Raw genomic sequence first — 14,888 nt, 5'->3', positions numbered from 1 at the left:
AATTCATGAAGGTGATGATCTTGTATGGCCGCAGTCTAATCACTGAAACAAATAAACGATAAAGGATAATATATATATATATATATATATATATATATATATAGATAGATAGATAGATAGATAGATAGATAGATAGATAGATAGATAGATAGATAGAAAGATAGATAGATAGATTTATATATGTATGTATGTTTGTATGTATGTATGTATGAATTCATGTATTCATATATATTTCTATCCTTAATCTGTATGTGTGTGTGTGTGTGTAAACATTTCTACAGATACGTTCAGTGTGATGATCAAATACGAAAATAAACTTTAAAAACAGCACCCCACAAAAACAGGGAAGCAGTTATACAGTATGTAAACTTGTGACGATGACGTTGGTGGTGGTGGTGATGGTGGTGGTAGTGGTGGTGGTGGTGGTGGTGGTGCGTGTGGATTTGATGTAATTCAGACTGACATGGCAGTGAACGAAAATAAACAACAACAACAACGAAACTATACGACTAATACAAGCACCGTTATTCGCCAATTCACTAAGCTGTTAGTCCGTGTTAAAACGGAAAGTAATACCAACAGGAAAGAGAAAATATTGTCTTCTGAAAAGAAAAAAACAGGGTAAGTGTACATATAGATGTATAGAGTACAGCCCACCCTCCTCTCGTTTTATTTTCAGTACCGACCGCCCCTAATGGGATAAACGGACCTACTGACATGAGAATGCTACTGATAGAACAGATAGGATCATGGGAGTGTGGGTGGGAGTAGAGGTGGAGCAATGGGTGGGGTATTATAAAGGGGGCCTTAGAAAGAGTCGTAATGTAGTACAAAAGTTTAAATAACTGATGCTGTTCTATACACATACATACACATATATACATAAGAAAAAGACATGACACAAGGAAAACAATGGTTATAGTATGAACTTTATTTGCTTATAGCGGTTTCTGCTATAGGATGCAGGGGACCCTTAGTTAAGTGCCTGAATAACATCCTTTAATTTCATCGGAGCCTACAATATGAAGTGCAATTTATTTGAGAAAAAAGGTTTGTATAGGCCCAGGTGAGGCTGTGTGATAAGAAGCTTGCTTCCCAAACACACGGTTCCATACATACATATATAAATATATATATATATATATATATATATATATGTGTGTGTGTGTGTGTGTGTGTGTGTGTGTGTGTGTGTGTGTGTAACAAATGAAATCGTGAGACTTTCTACATATCAGGTCGTCCCATTAGCTCTGTCCGATTTTACCTTTTTAAATGAAATTTAATAGTATTTTAGAATGTCTAATGGAATTAAAAGTTATTCTTATGCATTTGTGTACATTTAAACTAATTAAATACTATTTTACAGAATAATAGAATTAAAATTTCTTTGATTAAAACCTTTTCTAACATGGAAGTATACAAAGAGCATTTGAGGCACATAATGCTTCATGAGTACAAAAAGGGAAACTGCAGCCGAAGCAACTCGAAATGCACTCAGTTTATGAGAACGAATGCTTGAATGAAAGAACTTGTGGAAGATGGTTTGCAAAATTCAGAGGTGGAGATTTCAGCCTTGAAGATGAAGATCGAACAGGACGTCCAGTTGTGCTTGATGATAAGCTTCTTGAGGTATTACTTGAAGAAAATCCTGCATTATCAGTTGAAGAATTGGCAATAAAGCTTAGTTCAAACCATACAACTGTTCATCATCTTCAACAACTTGGAAAGGTTCTTAAACTTAGAAAATGGGTGCCTCATGAATTGTCCGAAAGCAACTGCAAATCCCGAGTTGACATCTGCTCTTCTCTCCATTCTCGCGAACTCATTTCACCCTTTTTGGATAGACTTGTGATTGGTGAAGAAAAATAGATCTTCTATCGAAATGTTAAACGTCGTAAACAGTTGTTTAGTAAAAGGGAAAAAGCTCAACCACAACCGAGAATGGAACTTCATGGGAAAAAGGTTCTTCTCTCTATCTGGTGGGATTGCATAGGAGTAATTCACTTTGAATTGTTACCACCTAATGCAACAATCAATGCTCAAGTCTACTGTCAGCAATTAGAGCGTTTGAACCAAGCTTTGAAAAAAAAATAGACCTGCTTTAATGAATCGAAAAGGAGTGATGTTTCATCAGGACAATGCGAACTTTGAGCTGCATTTTCATCTTGGAGAAGAGATGGAAGTCTACAGATGCTAAATCTGGTGAATAGGGCAGGTGCAGAAGCGACACAGTGATGTTTTTGGCGAGAAACGTTCGATTGAGGGGATCTCGGTGACAGGGTGCATTGTCATCATAAAGAATCCAATTCTTCGTAGGATTACCTGCACGGACCAATATGACAGACCAGCAACATCAGGAATGTCATTGATTGTCCTCCGACGATCCTCATGCACAAGCTGATGAATTTTCTCCATATTACCGGGCGTGACTCTCGTTATTTTCCTTTTTTTATATTTTGAACAGTTGAAACGAACAAGATTAACATGGCCTCACTGAAAGATGCTTTCGCAGTCCCGTTGATGGAATTAATGCGAGTTTGGCGTGTAGTGTTTATTTTGCATTTGAATGATGCATGGTTGGAGATGTGGAAGGAATATCATCTGCGTAAGTATAGGCTTTGTAGGGTGTGATGATAAATAGGCCATTAATGTACAGGAGGGAGACAGAACCGAAGCTGGTGTGCGCAAGAGTTGATTAAGTGTAGAACAGAAAGAGATCCATCAGCAAACACCGCGATTGTACGGCCTCATAAGGAAGATAACCGGTCCATGAGATGAGAAACGGATGGAGCCCGTAACCGGAAAGCGCCGATATGTACTTCGTATTCTAGATATGGTCGAAAGCTTTGCTAATGTTTAAGGCAAGAAACCTGCTTTGAACGAATTCTCTAGGCTGAAAGCCCACTTGGAGATAACGTAAGAGGAGAGGCTTCTAGTAGATCTGAATTTATGCAAGGTATACAGGTGGTAATGGAAGAAAGAGAGTCAATCTATTGGAGAACGTCACTTTTAAAGGATGCATCCAATACCTTCAGTATTTTTCACAATTATTTCGGGCATAAGAATGGCTGCGTAGTTTTTATCGGTTCGGCAAAAGAACCGAACCGATAGGATAAATACCAGACTTCAAAAAAGAAACAAATTTCCTGTCTAATGATCTAAATCCTTCGAGGCGATGTTACAGCATGGGCGCAATCTACGAATTACTGCTAATAAATGTGTATGTGCTCTCAAGAAATGTACTCCTTATATTTGTTGGTTTCTAATTTTAGCACAAGGCCAGCAGTTTTTTTGGGAGAAAGGCTAAGTCGATTGAATCTACCCCAATGCTCGTTGCGAATTCGGAAAGATGAAAGGCGAAGTCAATCCCGGCGGAATTTGAACTCTGAACGTAAGGACGGACGAAATGCCGCTAAGTATTGTAACCAGCATGCTAACGATTCCGCCAGCTCGCCGCCTTGCTTCGAATTTTATTCTGTAGAATGAATTCGTTCGCTCTATGGTCTCTTACATAATTTCTTTTCTCGTATATTACTGCACTTTATGTGGAGGCGCAATGGCCCAGTGGTTAGGGCAGCGGTTTCGATTCCCAGACCAGGCGTTGTGAGTGTTTATTGAGCGAAAACACCTAAAAGCTCCACGAGGCTCCGGCAGGGGATGGTGGCGAACCCTGCTGTACTCTTTCAGCACAACTTTCTCTCACTCTTTCTTCCTGTTTCTGTTGTACCTGTATTTCAAAGGGCCAGCCTTGTCACACTGTGTCACGCTGAATATCCCCGAGAACTACGTTAAGGGTACACGTGTCTGTGGAGTGCTCAGCCACTTGCACGTTAATGTCACGAGCAGGCTGTTCCGTTCATCGGATCAACTGGAACCCTCGACGTCATAAGCGACGGAGTGCCAACAACTGCGCTTTATATTAATGAGAGCCAATTAGGTTGAAACCGCGATCGTTCTCATGACCTGCGTGTCGTCTTTAAGAACTATAACCACAATATAAGCCAAGCTAATTTTATATATGTTCCTTTATAAAGATAGTTGTAGCAGGAGTTTGGGATTCATTCATTACTACAACTACTAATGTTGAAAGCGTATTGTGTAAGTGGGAGAGAAAACGAACCAGATGTACAAGTGTCGTATGTGAGCGAGATACAACAGTAGGGGACTGGATGGTAGGAGTGGGAGTAGTGAGAGATGAAAGAAATGAGTGGTGATGGACGTTGGCGGGTGGTAAAAAGATGAGTGATCGTGTGTGTGTGTGTGTGTGTGTGTGTGTGTGTGTGTGTGTGTGTGTGTGTGTGTGTGTGTGTGTGTGTGTGCGTGTGTGCGGAGTAAGAGATGGATGGAAAGGAGGTTGTTAAGAGACAGGAAATGCTGAATTGAATAAACGGAGACTTCAAGTGACGTGTGAGAGACATCGGAAGGAAAACATCAAAGCTGTCAGGGATAGGGAGAAAAAGAAAGAGAAAGAGAGAAGGAGGAAAGAGGAAGGAAAGAAAGAAAGAAAGAAAGAAAGAAAGAAAGAAAGAAAGAAAGAAAGACAGGGTAAAAAGGCGGTTGAGAATGCAGAGAAAAGAAGTAAAGGCGTACTGGAAGAAATATGTTGTATGTAGAAGAGAGGCTGAGCATCAGATACTGAGCCAGTGATGGAGAGGGGTGAATAAAGACATGCAATGCGGTGTTATACAGAGAGGAACATAAGGATTAGACAGACAGAGCGAAGTAACGAGGGGGAACAAGGAGTACACACATAATACGTACAGACAATGATGTATTACATGTGTATTTTAGAGAGAGAAAGAGGGAGAGCGAGAGAGAGAGAGAGAGAGAGAGAGATAGAGAAAGATAGAGAGAATGTGTATATAGAAGGGGGAGTGACAGACAGGCAGAATAGCTAAGTAAACGTACAGGGAAAGAATGAGATAGAGAGAAATATAAGATAAGAAATAAATACAGAAAGAAAGTGATGAAAACGGAAAAGATAAAATGAGACAGAGAGAGAGACAGAGAGAGAGACAGAGAGAGAGACAGAGAGAGAGAGAGAGAGAGAGAGAGAGAGAGAGAGAGAGAAAGAAAGAAAGAAGGAAAGAAAGACAGAAAAACAGACGGAAAGACAGATAGATGAATAACCTATCCATCTATTTTTCTTTTTCTCACATTATATCTTATATATATATATATATATATATATATATATATATAAAGAGAGAGAGAGGGGGAGAAAGAAAGAAAGAACGAAAGAAAGAAAGAAATAAAGAAAGAAAGAAAGAAAGAAAGGAAGAAAGAAAGAAGTCAGGCAGAAGTGAACTAAGGAATGGAATGACCAAAAGAAGAAAGGAAAAATTATTGACAGAAAACAAGTATATGGTTCGAAGGAATTGCACAGGAAATATATAAGTGCGTTTTAGATTGTTAAGAAGTCTGCAATATTGGAAAGAATGATGCTCTGGTATGAATAACATACCAGAAACAGTCTGAAGCAATCGTGGAATTGTTGATTTTTGTTTTGTTTTTTTTATTACCAAAGTGGAAGAGGAGGTCGGATATTGTGAGGAATTCAGTAGAAGAGAAAGATGGTAATAAAATTGGCGCATAGTCATTAAATTGTAAGGATGGGTGTTTTTTATTGTCGTTTGTGGAATGATGTATATGTAAACAACGTACGGGTACGAAAACGTTGAAGTCTCGACAGTTTTGCCGTAACGTGGAATGCCGTAACATGAAATGCTTTCTCATTGTCTTTACATATTCAATGATTTCTACTATAGCCCCGGGTGGTTCAGTGCCTTCTGAGAGAATTTTGGCATCTCATCTGTTGACTAGACACACACACACACACACACACACACACACATACATACATATGTAGAGAACATGTAGTGTTTAAATGATTTGAACTTGAACATGTAAAAGTAAATTTATTTGTCGTTATATATAAATATACATATATATCTTTGTACATAAGTGTTTATCTTCTGGATATATGTAGTCTTCATCTCTTTTTCTCTATCCCCTCTCAATCCCCTCCATCCCCCCTCTCTCTCTAGTAACTACACACGTGCTTTTAGCATTTTCTTTTCTTTCTTTGAACTTTTCCTTTTCTCCTTTCCGACGAAGAGCTATGCTCGAAACGTCAAACTCTCACTTTTACCGAGTATCATCAAGCTAATACATTCCTTGTGCATATCAGCTTGCTCTCCGCTAATTTAATTTAATTTTATTTATTTTATTGTCCGCTTATTTGAATTGATTGTGTATTTGAAATATATATATATATATATATATATATATATATATATATATATATATATATATTAAAGAAGTGATTTTAAATTCTCAATCGCAGAATAATGCTAATAATGTAGCCTGAACAGGATAAACTATCCCTATTTTGCAGAGAAAAGTTTAGGTCGCTAGCTGTGGACTCGAACTCGCATCCCCGTGATTACATGTCACGATGCTTTGACCGATTAAGCTAAGCTACCCACTACAAAATCCTCTGCAATTTAAGATATATATAAATCTTGCTTTATGAGACGCTCTCGATGGACTCTCCCGTCGGTTTCGACGTATGACGCTCCGACAACGTACTCTTTCTTTGTCAGTCATAATGCTTATGTCGAATGTGACATTTAAGTCCCGCCAACGATTTGCAAAGAAGGCCGCAGATGTTGCAAGTATGAGGATTCCAGGTCACTGCAGGTGGTATATTCGCAGCCGCTTTTCTCCTTTGCCTTGTACCCCGAAGTCTGTTAATGATTTATTGAAAACTTATTTTCTGATGCTATTCTCTTTCTAATTGTATTTCTGTAGTATCAGAAGTGGAAGCAACGTTGTGCGGTTAAGAAGGTCGCTTTGCAACCATGTAGTTTGTCCGGTAGGCTAACAATTCCGTCGGCTCGCCACCTTTAAATTAACAGTAATAATAATTGTCTCTAACATAAGCACAGGTTTCGAAATTTTTGGAGTGCTGTACTTAAACCCACACTCAAAATTTCACATCATATTTCGACGGCGAAAAAAGGATTGAAACACATGAGAAAAACATACACAAAAAATAACTTAGGAAGAAATTTAGGATTTCTCGGTTTTCTGTCAATCGATTTTGATAAAACTTTTCCCAGCTGGTTTGCACATTATGACAACACATTATTGTTTTCATTATTCTATGTAACGTGTTTACGGCCATATCTCTTTGAAAACACCGGTTCTCGTCCGATCACCGAAGTTAAGCAACGTCGAGCCTAGTTAGTACTTAGATGGGTGCCCGCTTGGGAAACCTAGGTGCTGTAAACGCCTTTCTATCCCTTACGGCGGCGAGCTGGCAGAAACGTTAGCACGCCGGGCGAAATGCTTAGCCGTATTTCGTCTGTCTTTACGTTCTGAGTTCAAATTCCGCCGAGGTCGGCTTTGCCTTTCATCCTTTCGGGGTCGATAAATTAAGTACCAGTTGCATACTAGGGTCGATCTAATCGACTGAACCCTCCTCCTATATTTCGGGCCTTGTGCCTAGAGTGGAAAAGATTATTCTATGTAACGTCCTTTTTTTTTTTGTCAGATTTTTCAGTTTTTGTGTGGACCACGTTGATAGATTTTGAATGAAAATAGCCCGTCTCGATTTTTTTTTTTTCAGAAAATGAAGGGTAATGGTATATATTAAGCATACATTGAGTATATATTTAACAGATAGCCATTATAACATTATAACATTTATTGACATAATGAATTATTTAGCCACATGAGCGCCAAGGAAGAAACGATCCGATTGTGGGACATCGAAGACTGTGACAATTTGGGATTTAAGGAATAGTAGCCGCAAGTTACGTAAGAAACCTACCTGGACATTTTCACCGCCTCTGAAAACCAGTAGAAGTCACATCTTCGGGACCATGGCTCCCGTGCAAGAACTCTTGAAACTTCCTCCTCACAGAAGTTTCAGGCTTTAATGGGCTCAAAAGTACATGACGTTAGACTTGAGTTGTGTTCTGTTCACAGGCGAAGCGAGGGCGACCCTTAACGAACCTGACGTTTGGGCGAATGGTTGGGTCTGTTTTGAAGATGAGCGTCACCAACGTTTACGACGTCAACAACAGGGTAGAGGAGTCATATTGGCTGGTATCATTGGGGACAGACTTGTTAGCCCAGTCAGGGTGTCTGAAGAGGTTAAAGTGACCGCAGCCGCCAACTGTAATATACCGAAGGAAGTCTTGGATCCCTGGCTAAATGACATACTGCTGTCACTTCTAAGGAATCGCGTATTCTTAGGTATCACAAAATAATGAACCCATAACAGTGATGTTGCCATAGTGTGCAAACCAGCTGCGAAAAGTTTTATCAAAATCGATTCACGGAAAACCGAGAAATCCTAAATTTCATTCACGTAGCGGTTCAGCAAAACGGACCGATAGAATAAGTACTAGGTTTACAAAGAATATAAGCTGGAGCACCGCCTTAAAGGGTTTTCGTCGAAGAAATCGACACCAGAACTTATTCTTTGTAAGCCTTGTACTTATTCTATAGGTCTGTTTTGCGGAACCGCCATGTTACGGGGACATAAACACACCATTGTCGTGGTTATCTTTCGTCTTTCATTTACCACACACACACACACACATATGTATATATATATATATATATATATATATATATATATATATATATATATATATATATATATATATATAAAGAAAACAAAAGATGGAACAAGGACGTAACTGGCGACAACAAAACATCCGGACAAAAAAAGGACAGGAGAAAACAAGGACGGGTCATTCGGAACTTCCTATCCTCAGTCGAGTTCCAGATCGTCTTTGCAGTTTCGGCCGGTTACACTCGAGACTGCTCCAATCTGGCCGGCCCCAGGAAAATCTAAGCTAAGACCACTAGACTCCTTGGAAGAAAGAAGGACGAAAAATATCGGAGAAATGTTACAGAATTACAAATACAAGCAACAGAACATTAACAATAGGTGTCTTTCCACTAATGACGAATTAAATTAAGTTGGTGTGTGTGGAAGTGATGCCTTACGGCAGGGACATAAGAGATGAAAGTCATGGGAAGGAATATAGATGTTACACGGATGGGAGTCGAACCAAAGAAGAAAGGTCAGCCCGAGGCAATATTAGAAGACACTTGCCCAAAGGTGCTACGCAGTGAGACTGAACCCGAAACTGTGTGGTAGGGAAGCAAGCTTCTTACGACACAGTCACACCTGCGCCTGTATGTATATATGTATATATATATATATATATATATATATATATATATATATATATATATATATATATATATATATATATATATATATATATATATATATATATGGTGGTTGTCTACTCCTTACACAGAGTTTGACCACCTCCGGTACCTACACCATAGCCCGTTCATGGCGTCTGATGTGGCTTTTTAAAGCAGACAGTGTTTTGAAAAAAACACCCACACAGATTGCACCTCTGATTTGCACTACCAATACCTGCAAGTAAGTTCTACTCACTGTGGATCCTAACATGTCTTTTAAGACCCCCATTGGATTTGCAAACCTTCTGGCACACGCCACATTCAAACGTGTGCACAGACATATAATCAGAATAGCTGGTTGAAGTTTGTTTTCCATGGATTCGCAGGTGAGATTTGAGGCCAGCCAAAGACAGACATGGTCTGTCACAGACTGTACATACACACACACATATACACACACACACACACATATATATATATATAACATATATTATATTACGTTATATTATATGTTGTATATATATTATTTTTTATTATGTTATATTATATAACATTATATTATACATATATCACCAAATCCAGGACAGTCACTGAGGGCAAAGTAATGATTATAATTTTTTGTGAGTGATAATGGACTACTTTTGTGTAGTAAAGAAATACTTAGTGCTTGCTAAGAGAAAAGGCAAGAAAGGAGAGCAATGAGAAAGAGAGAGAGAGAGAGAGAAAAGTGAGAGAGAAAGGGTGAGTGAGAGGGGAGGGAGGAAGAGAGATGGAGGGAAACCGAACATGTTTGACGTGCGATGAAAATGAAAAACCGAGTACGTCGGGGACTTGGAGACAGAGGGAGAGAGAGTGCATGCGAGTGATAGTGGGATTGTAAGAGAGAGGGACAGGGAGACAGACAGACCGACAGAGACAGACAGACCGACAGAGTCAGACAGACCGACAGAGACAGACAAATAAACAGACAGACAGAGGCAGACAGACAGAGGCAGACAGACAGAGACAGACAGACAGACAGATAGACAGAGACAGACAAATAAACAGACAGACAGACAGACAGAAACAGGGAGAGGGAGAGGGAGGAAAAGCGACAGTGGGAGGAAGAGAGACAGGGAGGAAGAGAGACAGGGAGGAAGAGGGAAAGAGGGAGAGAGGTAGAAAAGGGTAGAGAGGGAGGAAAAGGGAGAAAAACGAATAGGGAAAGAGGGCGTGATTTAGGGACTGAGAGAGAGACACTCTCTCGAGTGTGATGAAAATGAAAAAAATGTCGGTAACTTGAAAAGAGAGGGGATGGGTGGAAGTGCGTGAGAATGAGAGCGTGATTGTGTGGTTGAGGGAGAGAGAGAGAAAGAGACAGACAGACAGACAGATAAATAGATAGATAGAGAGAGAGAGAGAGAGAGAGAGAGACAGACAGACAGACAGACAGACAGACAGATAAATAGACAGACAGATAAATAGATAGATAGAGAGAGAGAGAGAGAGAGAGAGAGAGAAATAGAGATAAAAAGATAGAGATAGAGAGAGCAGGTTAGGAAGTGCGTGTGTGTGTGTGTGTGTGTGTACGAGCGTTGAAAGAGGTGGTGGTGGGAGGAAGGGGAGGAGTGTAAAAATGGCGCGGAGAAGGTTGTGAGTGAAAATGTAGGAGTCGACAGCTGGGTTAAACATCAAAGGTGCGTGTTACAGACATGCTGTCAGTGTGTGTCAAGTTTGGCATCAAGCAACACATTGGCTGACAGATGACCACTTGCTTCTGTCAGCAGCAGTTTTCACTGAACAGACACAACACTTGGCCTCGGCAATTAATTCTGAAATTCTTCACCGAAGCCAATTTAGACAATATAATCACTGTACATTCTACAGTTAATCAATCATACATTAGCTGGGCAGTGGTGGTGGTGAGGGGAGGAGAAGAATTGGGTGGTGGCGTGTTGAAGAAGTAGGGTTGGGGGTGGGGATTTGAGTAAGATGGCCGGAGTGGGAGTGAAATGGGGGGGAAGGATTGTGATGGAAAGTAATACGACTATGAAGACGAAGGTGAGGGTGAGTGTGAGTGAAATCAGAAATGCGGGGGCGGTGGTGGTTATGGTGGTGGTGGTGGTGGTGGTTGTAGTAGCGGTGGTGGGGGCGGTTATGTAGTTACTGTTGAAACCGTTGTTATATTTGGTGGATAACTGTTGTTGTTGTTGTTATTGTAGTGAGTGGAAGAGTGCGTTCAAGAGTGAGTGTGAGTGAATTTTTCAAATGTGGTAGTAGTGGTGGTATTCATGCCATGGTGTTGTTGCTGTTGAAATTGTTGTTCTCATTGTTGCTGCTGTCGTCGGTTAGTCTTGCAGTATATACTCCGTATAAGCTGTTGTTGTTGTTGTTATTGCTGACGCTTTCAATGGCTGTGATTTGACAGAATCGTTAGCATGTCGTACAAAATGCTTTAACGGCATTTCATCAGATTTTAGCTTCTCAGTTAATTTCCATCGCGGTAGAATTTGTCTTTCGTCCTTTCAAGATCGATTAAATAAGGACCAGTCAAGTACTGAACTGAGATTAATGTAGTCGACATTAAAAAAAAAAAAAAAAGCGATATTTTAGATGCAGCGATCTGGCAGAGTCGTTAACACGCCGGACAAAAATTATTAACGGCATTTCATCGGATTTTACGCTCCCCGTCTAAAATCCTGAGGTCGAATTTGCCTTTTGTCTTTTCAGGATCGATAACATTAGTACCAGTTGAGCACTGAACAGAGGTCAATGTAATCGACCGGCCCTCTTCCCTATAGTAGAAACGATAGTTTAAAGACAGCAAGCTAGTAGAATCGTTAACACGCCGAACAAAGTGTTTAACGGCGTTTCGTTAGACTTGAAATTCTAGGTTCCAGTTTGGCCGAGGTCAGCTTTGTCTTTTATCTAATCGAGGTCGATAAAATAAGTACCAGTCAAGTACTAGAATTGATGTCCTGTACTAGAAAGAATTATTGCTGCTGCCAAATTAACTGTTGTTGTTGTTGTTGTTGTTGTTGATATTATTGTTGTTGTAGTAAGTTTTACTGCATTTACTGTGTAAAGCCGTTGTTATAATTGCTGTTGCTGTTGATGTTGGTAGTGGTGATGGTGTTGTGACAACAGTGCGTATGAGGGCGGCGTGGTGGGGGTGGAGGGTCAATGGGTGAAGTTTTAAAATGCAGATGAACGGTAGCGGCGGCGGCAGTGGCGTGGCAGTAGCGGCGACGGTGGAGGAGGCGGTGGTGGTGCGGTGGTGGAAGTGGGTGGTGGTGGTAGTGGTGGTGGTAATGAATCTGTGGTGGTGATGAAATTATTGTTGTTCTTGTCGCTGCTGCCGTTGCTGTTGCAATTCTGGTTACACCTATTGTGTAAAACCGTTATTGTTGTTATTGAAACTGAATGTACTGCTGGTGTTGTTTGATGTTGATGATAATGATGATGATGATATTATGACCATGATGGTGATAATGATGATGGTGGTGGTAGTGGTGGTGGTGGTGATGATCATGATGGTGGTGGTGGTGATGATCATGATGGTGGTGGTGGTGATGATCATGGTGGTGGTGGTGGTGATGATCATGATGGTGGTGGTGGTGGTGATGATCATGATGGTGGTGGTGGTGGTGATGATCATGGTGGTGGTGGTGGTGGTGATGACGATGACGATGACGATGACGATGATAATGCGGTTGCCGTTGCCGCTGCTGCTGCTGCTGTTACTACGACAGCGTGTCTGAGGATGAAAGTGAATCGAAGGTTTTCAAATGCAAAGGTGATGGTGTTGAAATCACGGTGTTGCTACTGTCGAAATTATTGTCACTGTTGTTGTTATTGTTGTTACTATTATTGTTGTTTGTAGCTTCTACTACCGCTCAATGCGTTTCTGTATAGCCATTGTCGTTGTTGTTGCTGCAGTTACTGCCATTGTTGCTGTTGCTGTTGTTGTTGTTGTTGTATGTTACTGCTGCGCTAGTTAATGTCGCTTCTATCGCCTCTTTCCTGCAGTAGTTATATTGTTGTTTTGTCTGGTACAGCTGCATTTACTGTCGATGCATTTGCTACAAATATTCTAGCTACTGCTACTTCTACCAATGCCATATTCCTGAAGGCACATTTTTATTGCTGTTACAGCAGTCTATATATGCATCATACTTACTCATACACCTACAAACACTTATGCACTCGTTAACAAGGCTTGTATATATATATATATATATATATATATATGAATTATTAAGGTGACTAGTCGCAATCTACATCCAAGGACGATCATATATATATATATATATATATATATATATATATATATATATATATATATATATATATATATATATATATATATATATATATAAATTTAAATAATAAGGGTGAAAAATTGAATATTAATTTGATTAATATCAATTTAAAACCAGTGGCCTAGCATATTGAAACACCTGAAAATTCAGAAAAATTATATTACATACATATAAGAGGGATGACCACTAAGTGGACATCAATTATGCTAGAAGAAGACCACCTATAATCTGACCACTAAGAAAAGATGGTTCTGAGAACAATCTTTTCTTAGTGGTCAGATTATAGGTGGTCTTCTTCTAGCATAATTGATGTCCACTTAGTGGTCATCTCTCTTATACATATATATATATATATATATATATATATATATATATATATATATATATATATATATGTATGTATGTATGTCTATCTATCTATCTATCTATCTATCTATCTATCTATCTATCTATCTATATATATATATATATATATATATATATATATATATATAATAATATAAATAATATATAAATATATGCATATATGTACATACATATATGTACATACCTACATATATATGTATATATATATATATATATATATATATATATATATACACACACACACACACACACACACACACACACATGGCTGTGTGATATGTAGTTTACTTACCAACTACATGGTTCCAAGTTCAGTCCCACTGTGGCACCCTGGGCAAGTGTCTTCTACTATAGCCTCCGGCCGACCAAAGCCTTGTGAGTGAATTTGGTAGACAGAAACTGAAAGAAGCCTGTCATATGTGTGTGTGTGTGTGTGTGTGTGTTTGCGTGTCTGTGTTTGTACCCCCACCATCGCTTGACAATCAATGCTGGCGTTTATCTATAACTTTCAGTGTTTCTCGTTCGGATTTATGATTTACTGACGATATGTATATATATTATTTTATTATCTTATTCTTTTTCTTGTTTCAGCAATTTGATTGCAGCCATGCTGGAGCATCACCTTTAGTCGAACAAATCGACTCCAGGACTTATTCTTTGTAAGCCTAGTACTTATTCCGTCGGTCTGTTTTGTCGAACCGCTAGTTTACGGGGACGTAAACACACCAGCATTAGTTGTCAACTGATGGTGGGTGTACAAGGACACACGCAAATATATATATATATATATATATACGATGGGCTTCTTTCAGTTTCCGTCTACCGACACACGCACACATGCACACACACACACATACATTTTAGGGTAGCCTATTTTATAAGGGTGATTTTTATAAGGGTGACATTTCTTTATTCTTTAGATATCACTCCTGCAGATAATGAGGTTAAGTATAAAAACGTTCTTCGTGAATTTTCCGTATGATT

The 14,888-nt window shown here is 39.4% G+C and overlaps 1 non-coding gene across 1 annotated transcript; it reads left to right on the top strand.

Moving 5' to 3' along the window:
- The first annotated feature begins 7,177 nt into the window (after nt 1-7,177).
- LOC128247487 (5S ribosomal RNA) lies at nt 7,178-7,296 on the top strand. Its single transcript, XR_008263853.1, has one exon. It is a non-coding gene; the product is annotated as a 5S ribosomal RNA (ribosomal RNA).
- Nucleotides 7,297-14,888: the final 7,592 nt, after the last annotated feature.

Source organism: Octopus bimaculoides, chromosome 3 (assembly GCF_046866305.1).
Source record: "Octopus bimaculoides isolate indiv1 chromosome 3, ASM4686630v1, whole genome shotgun sequence".
Classification (NCBI taxonomy): domain Eukaryota; kingdom Metazoa; phylum Mollusca; class Cephalopoda; order Octopoda; family Octopodidae; genus Octopus; species Octopus bimaculoides.
Note: the sequence above shows the minus strand (reverse complement) of the source record. Positions and strands in the feature narration are given on the sequence as shown.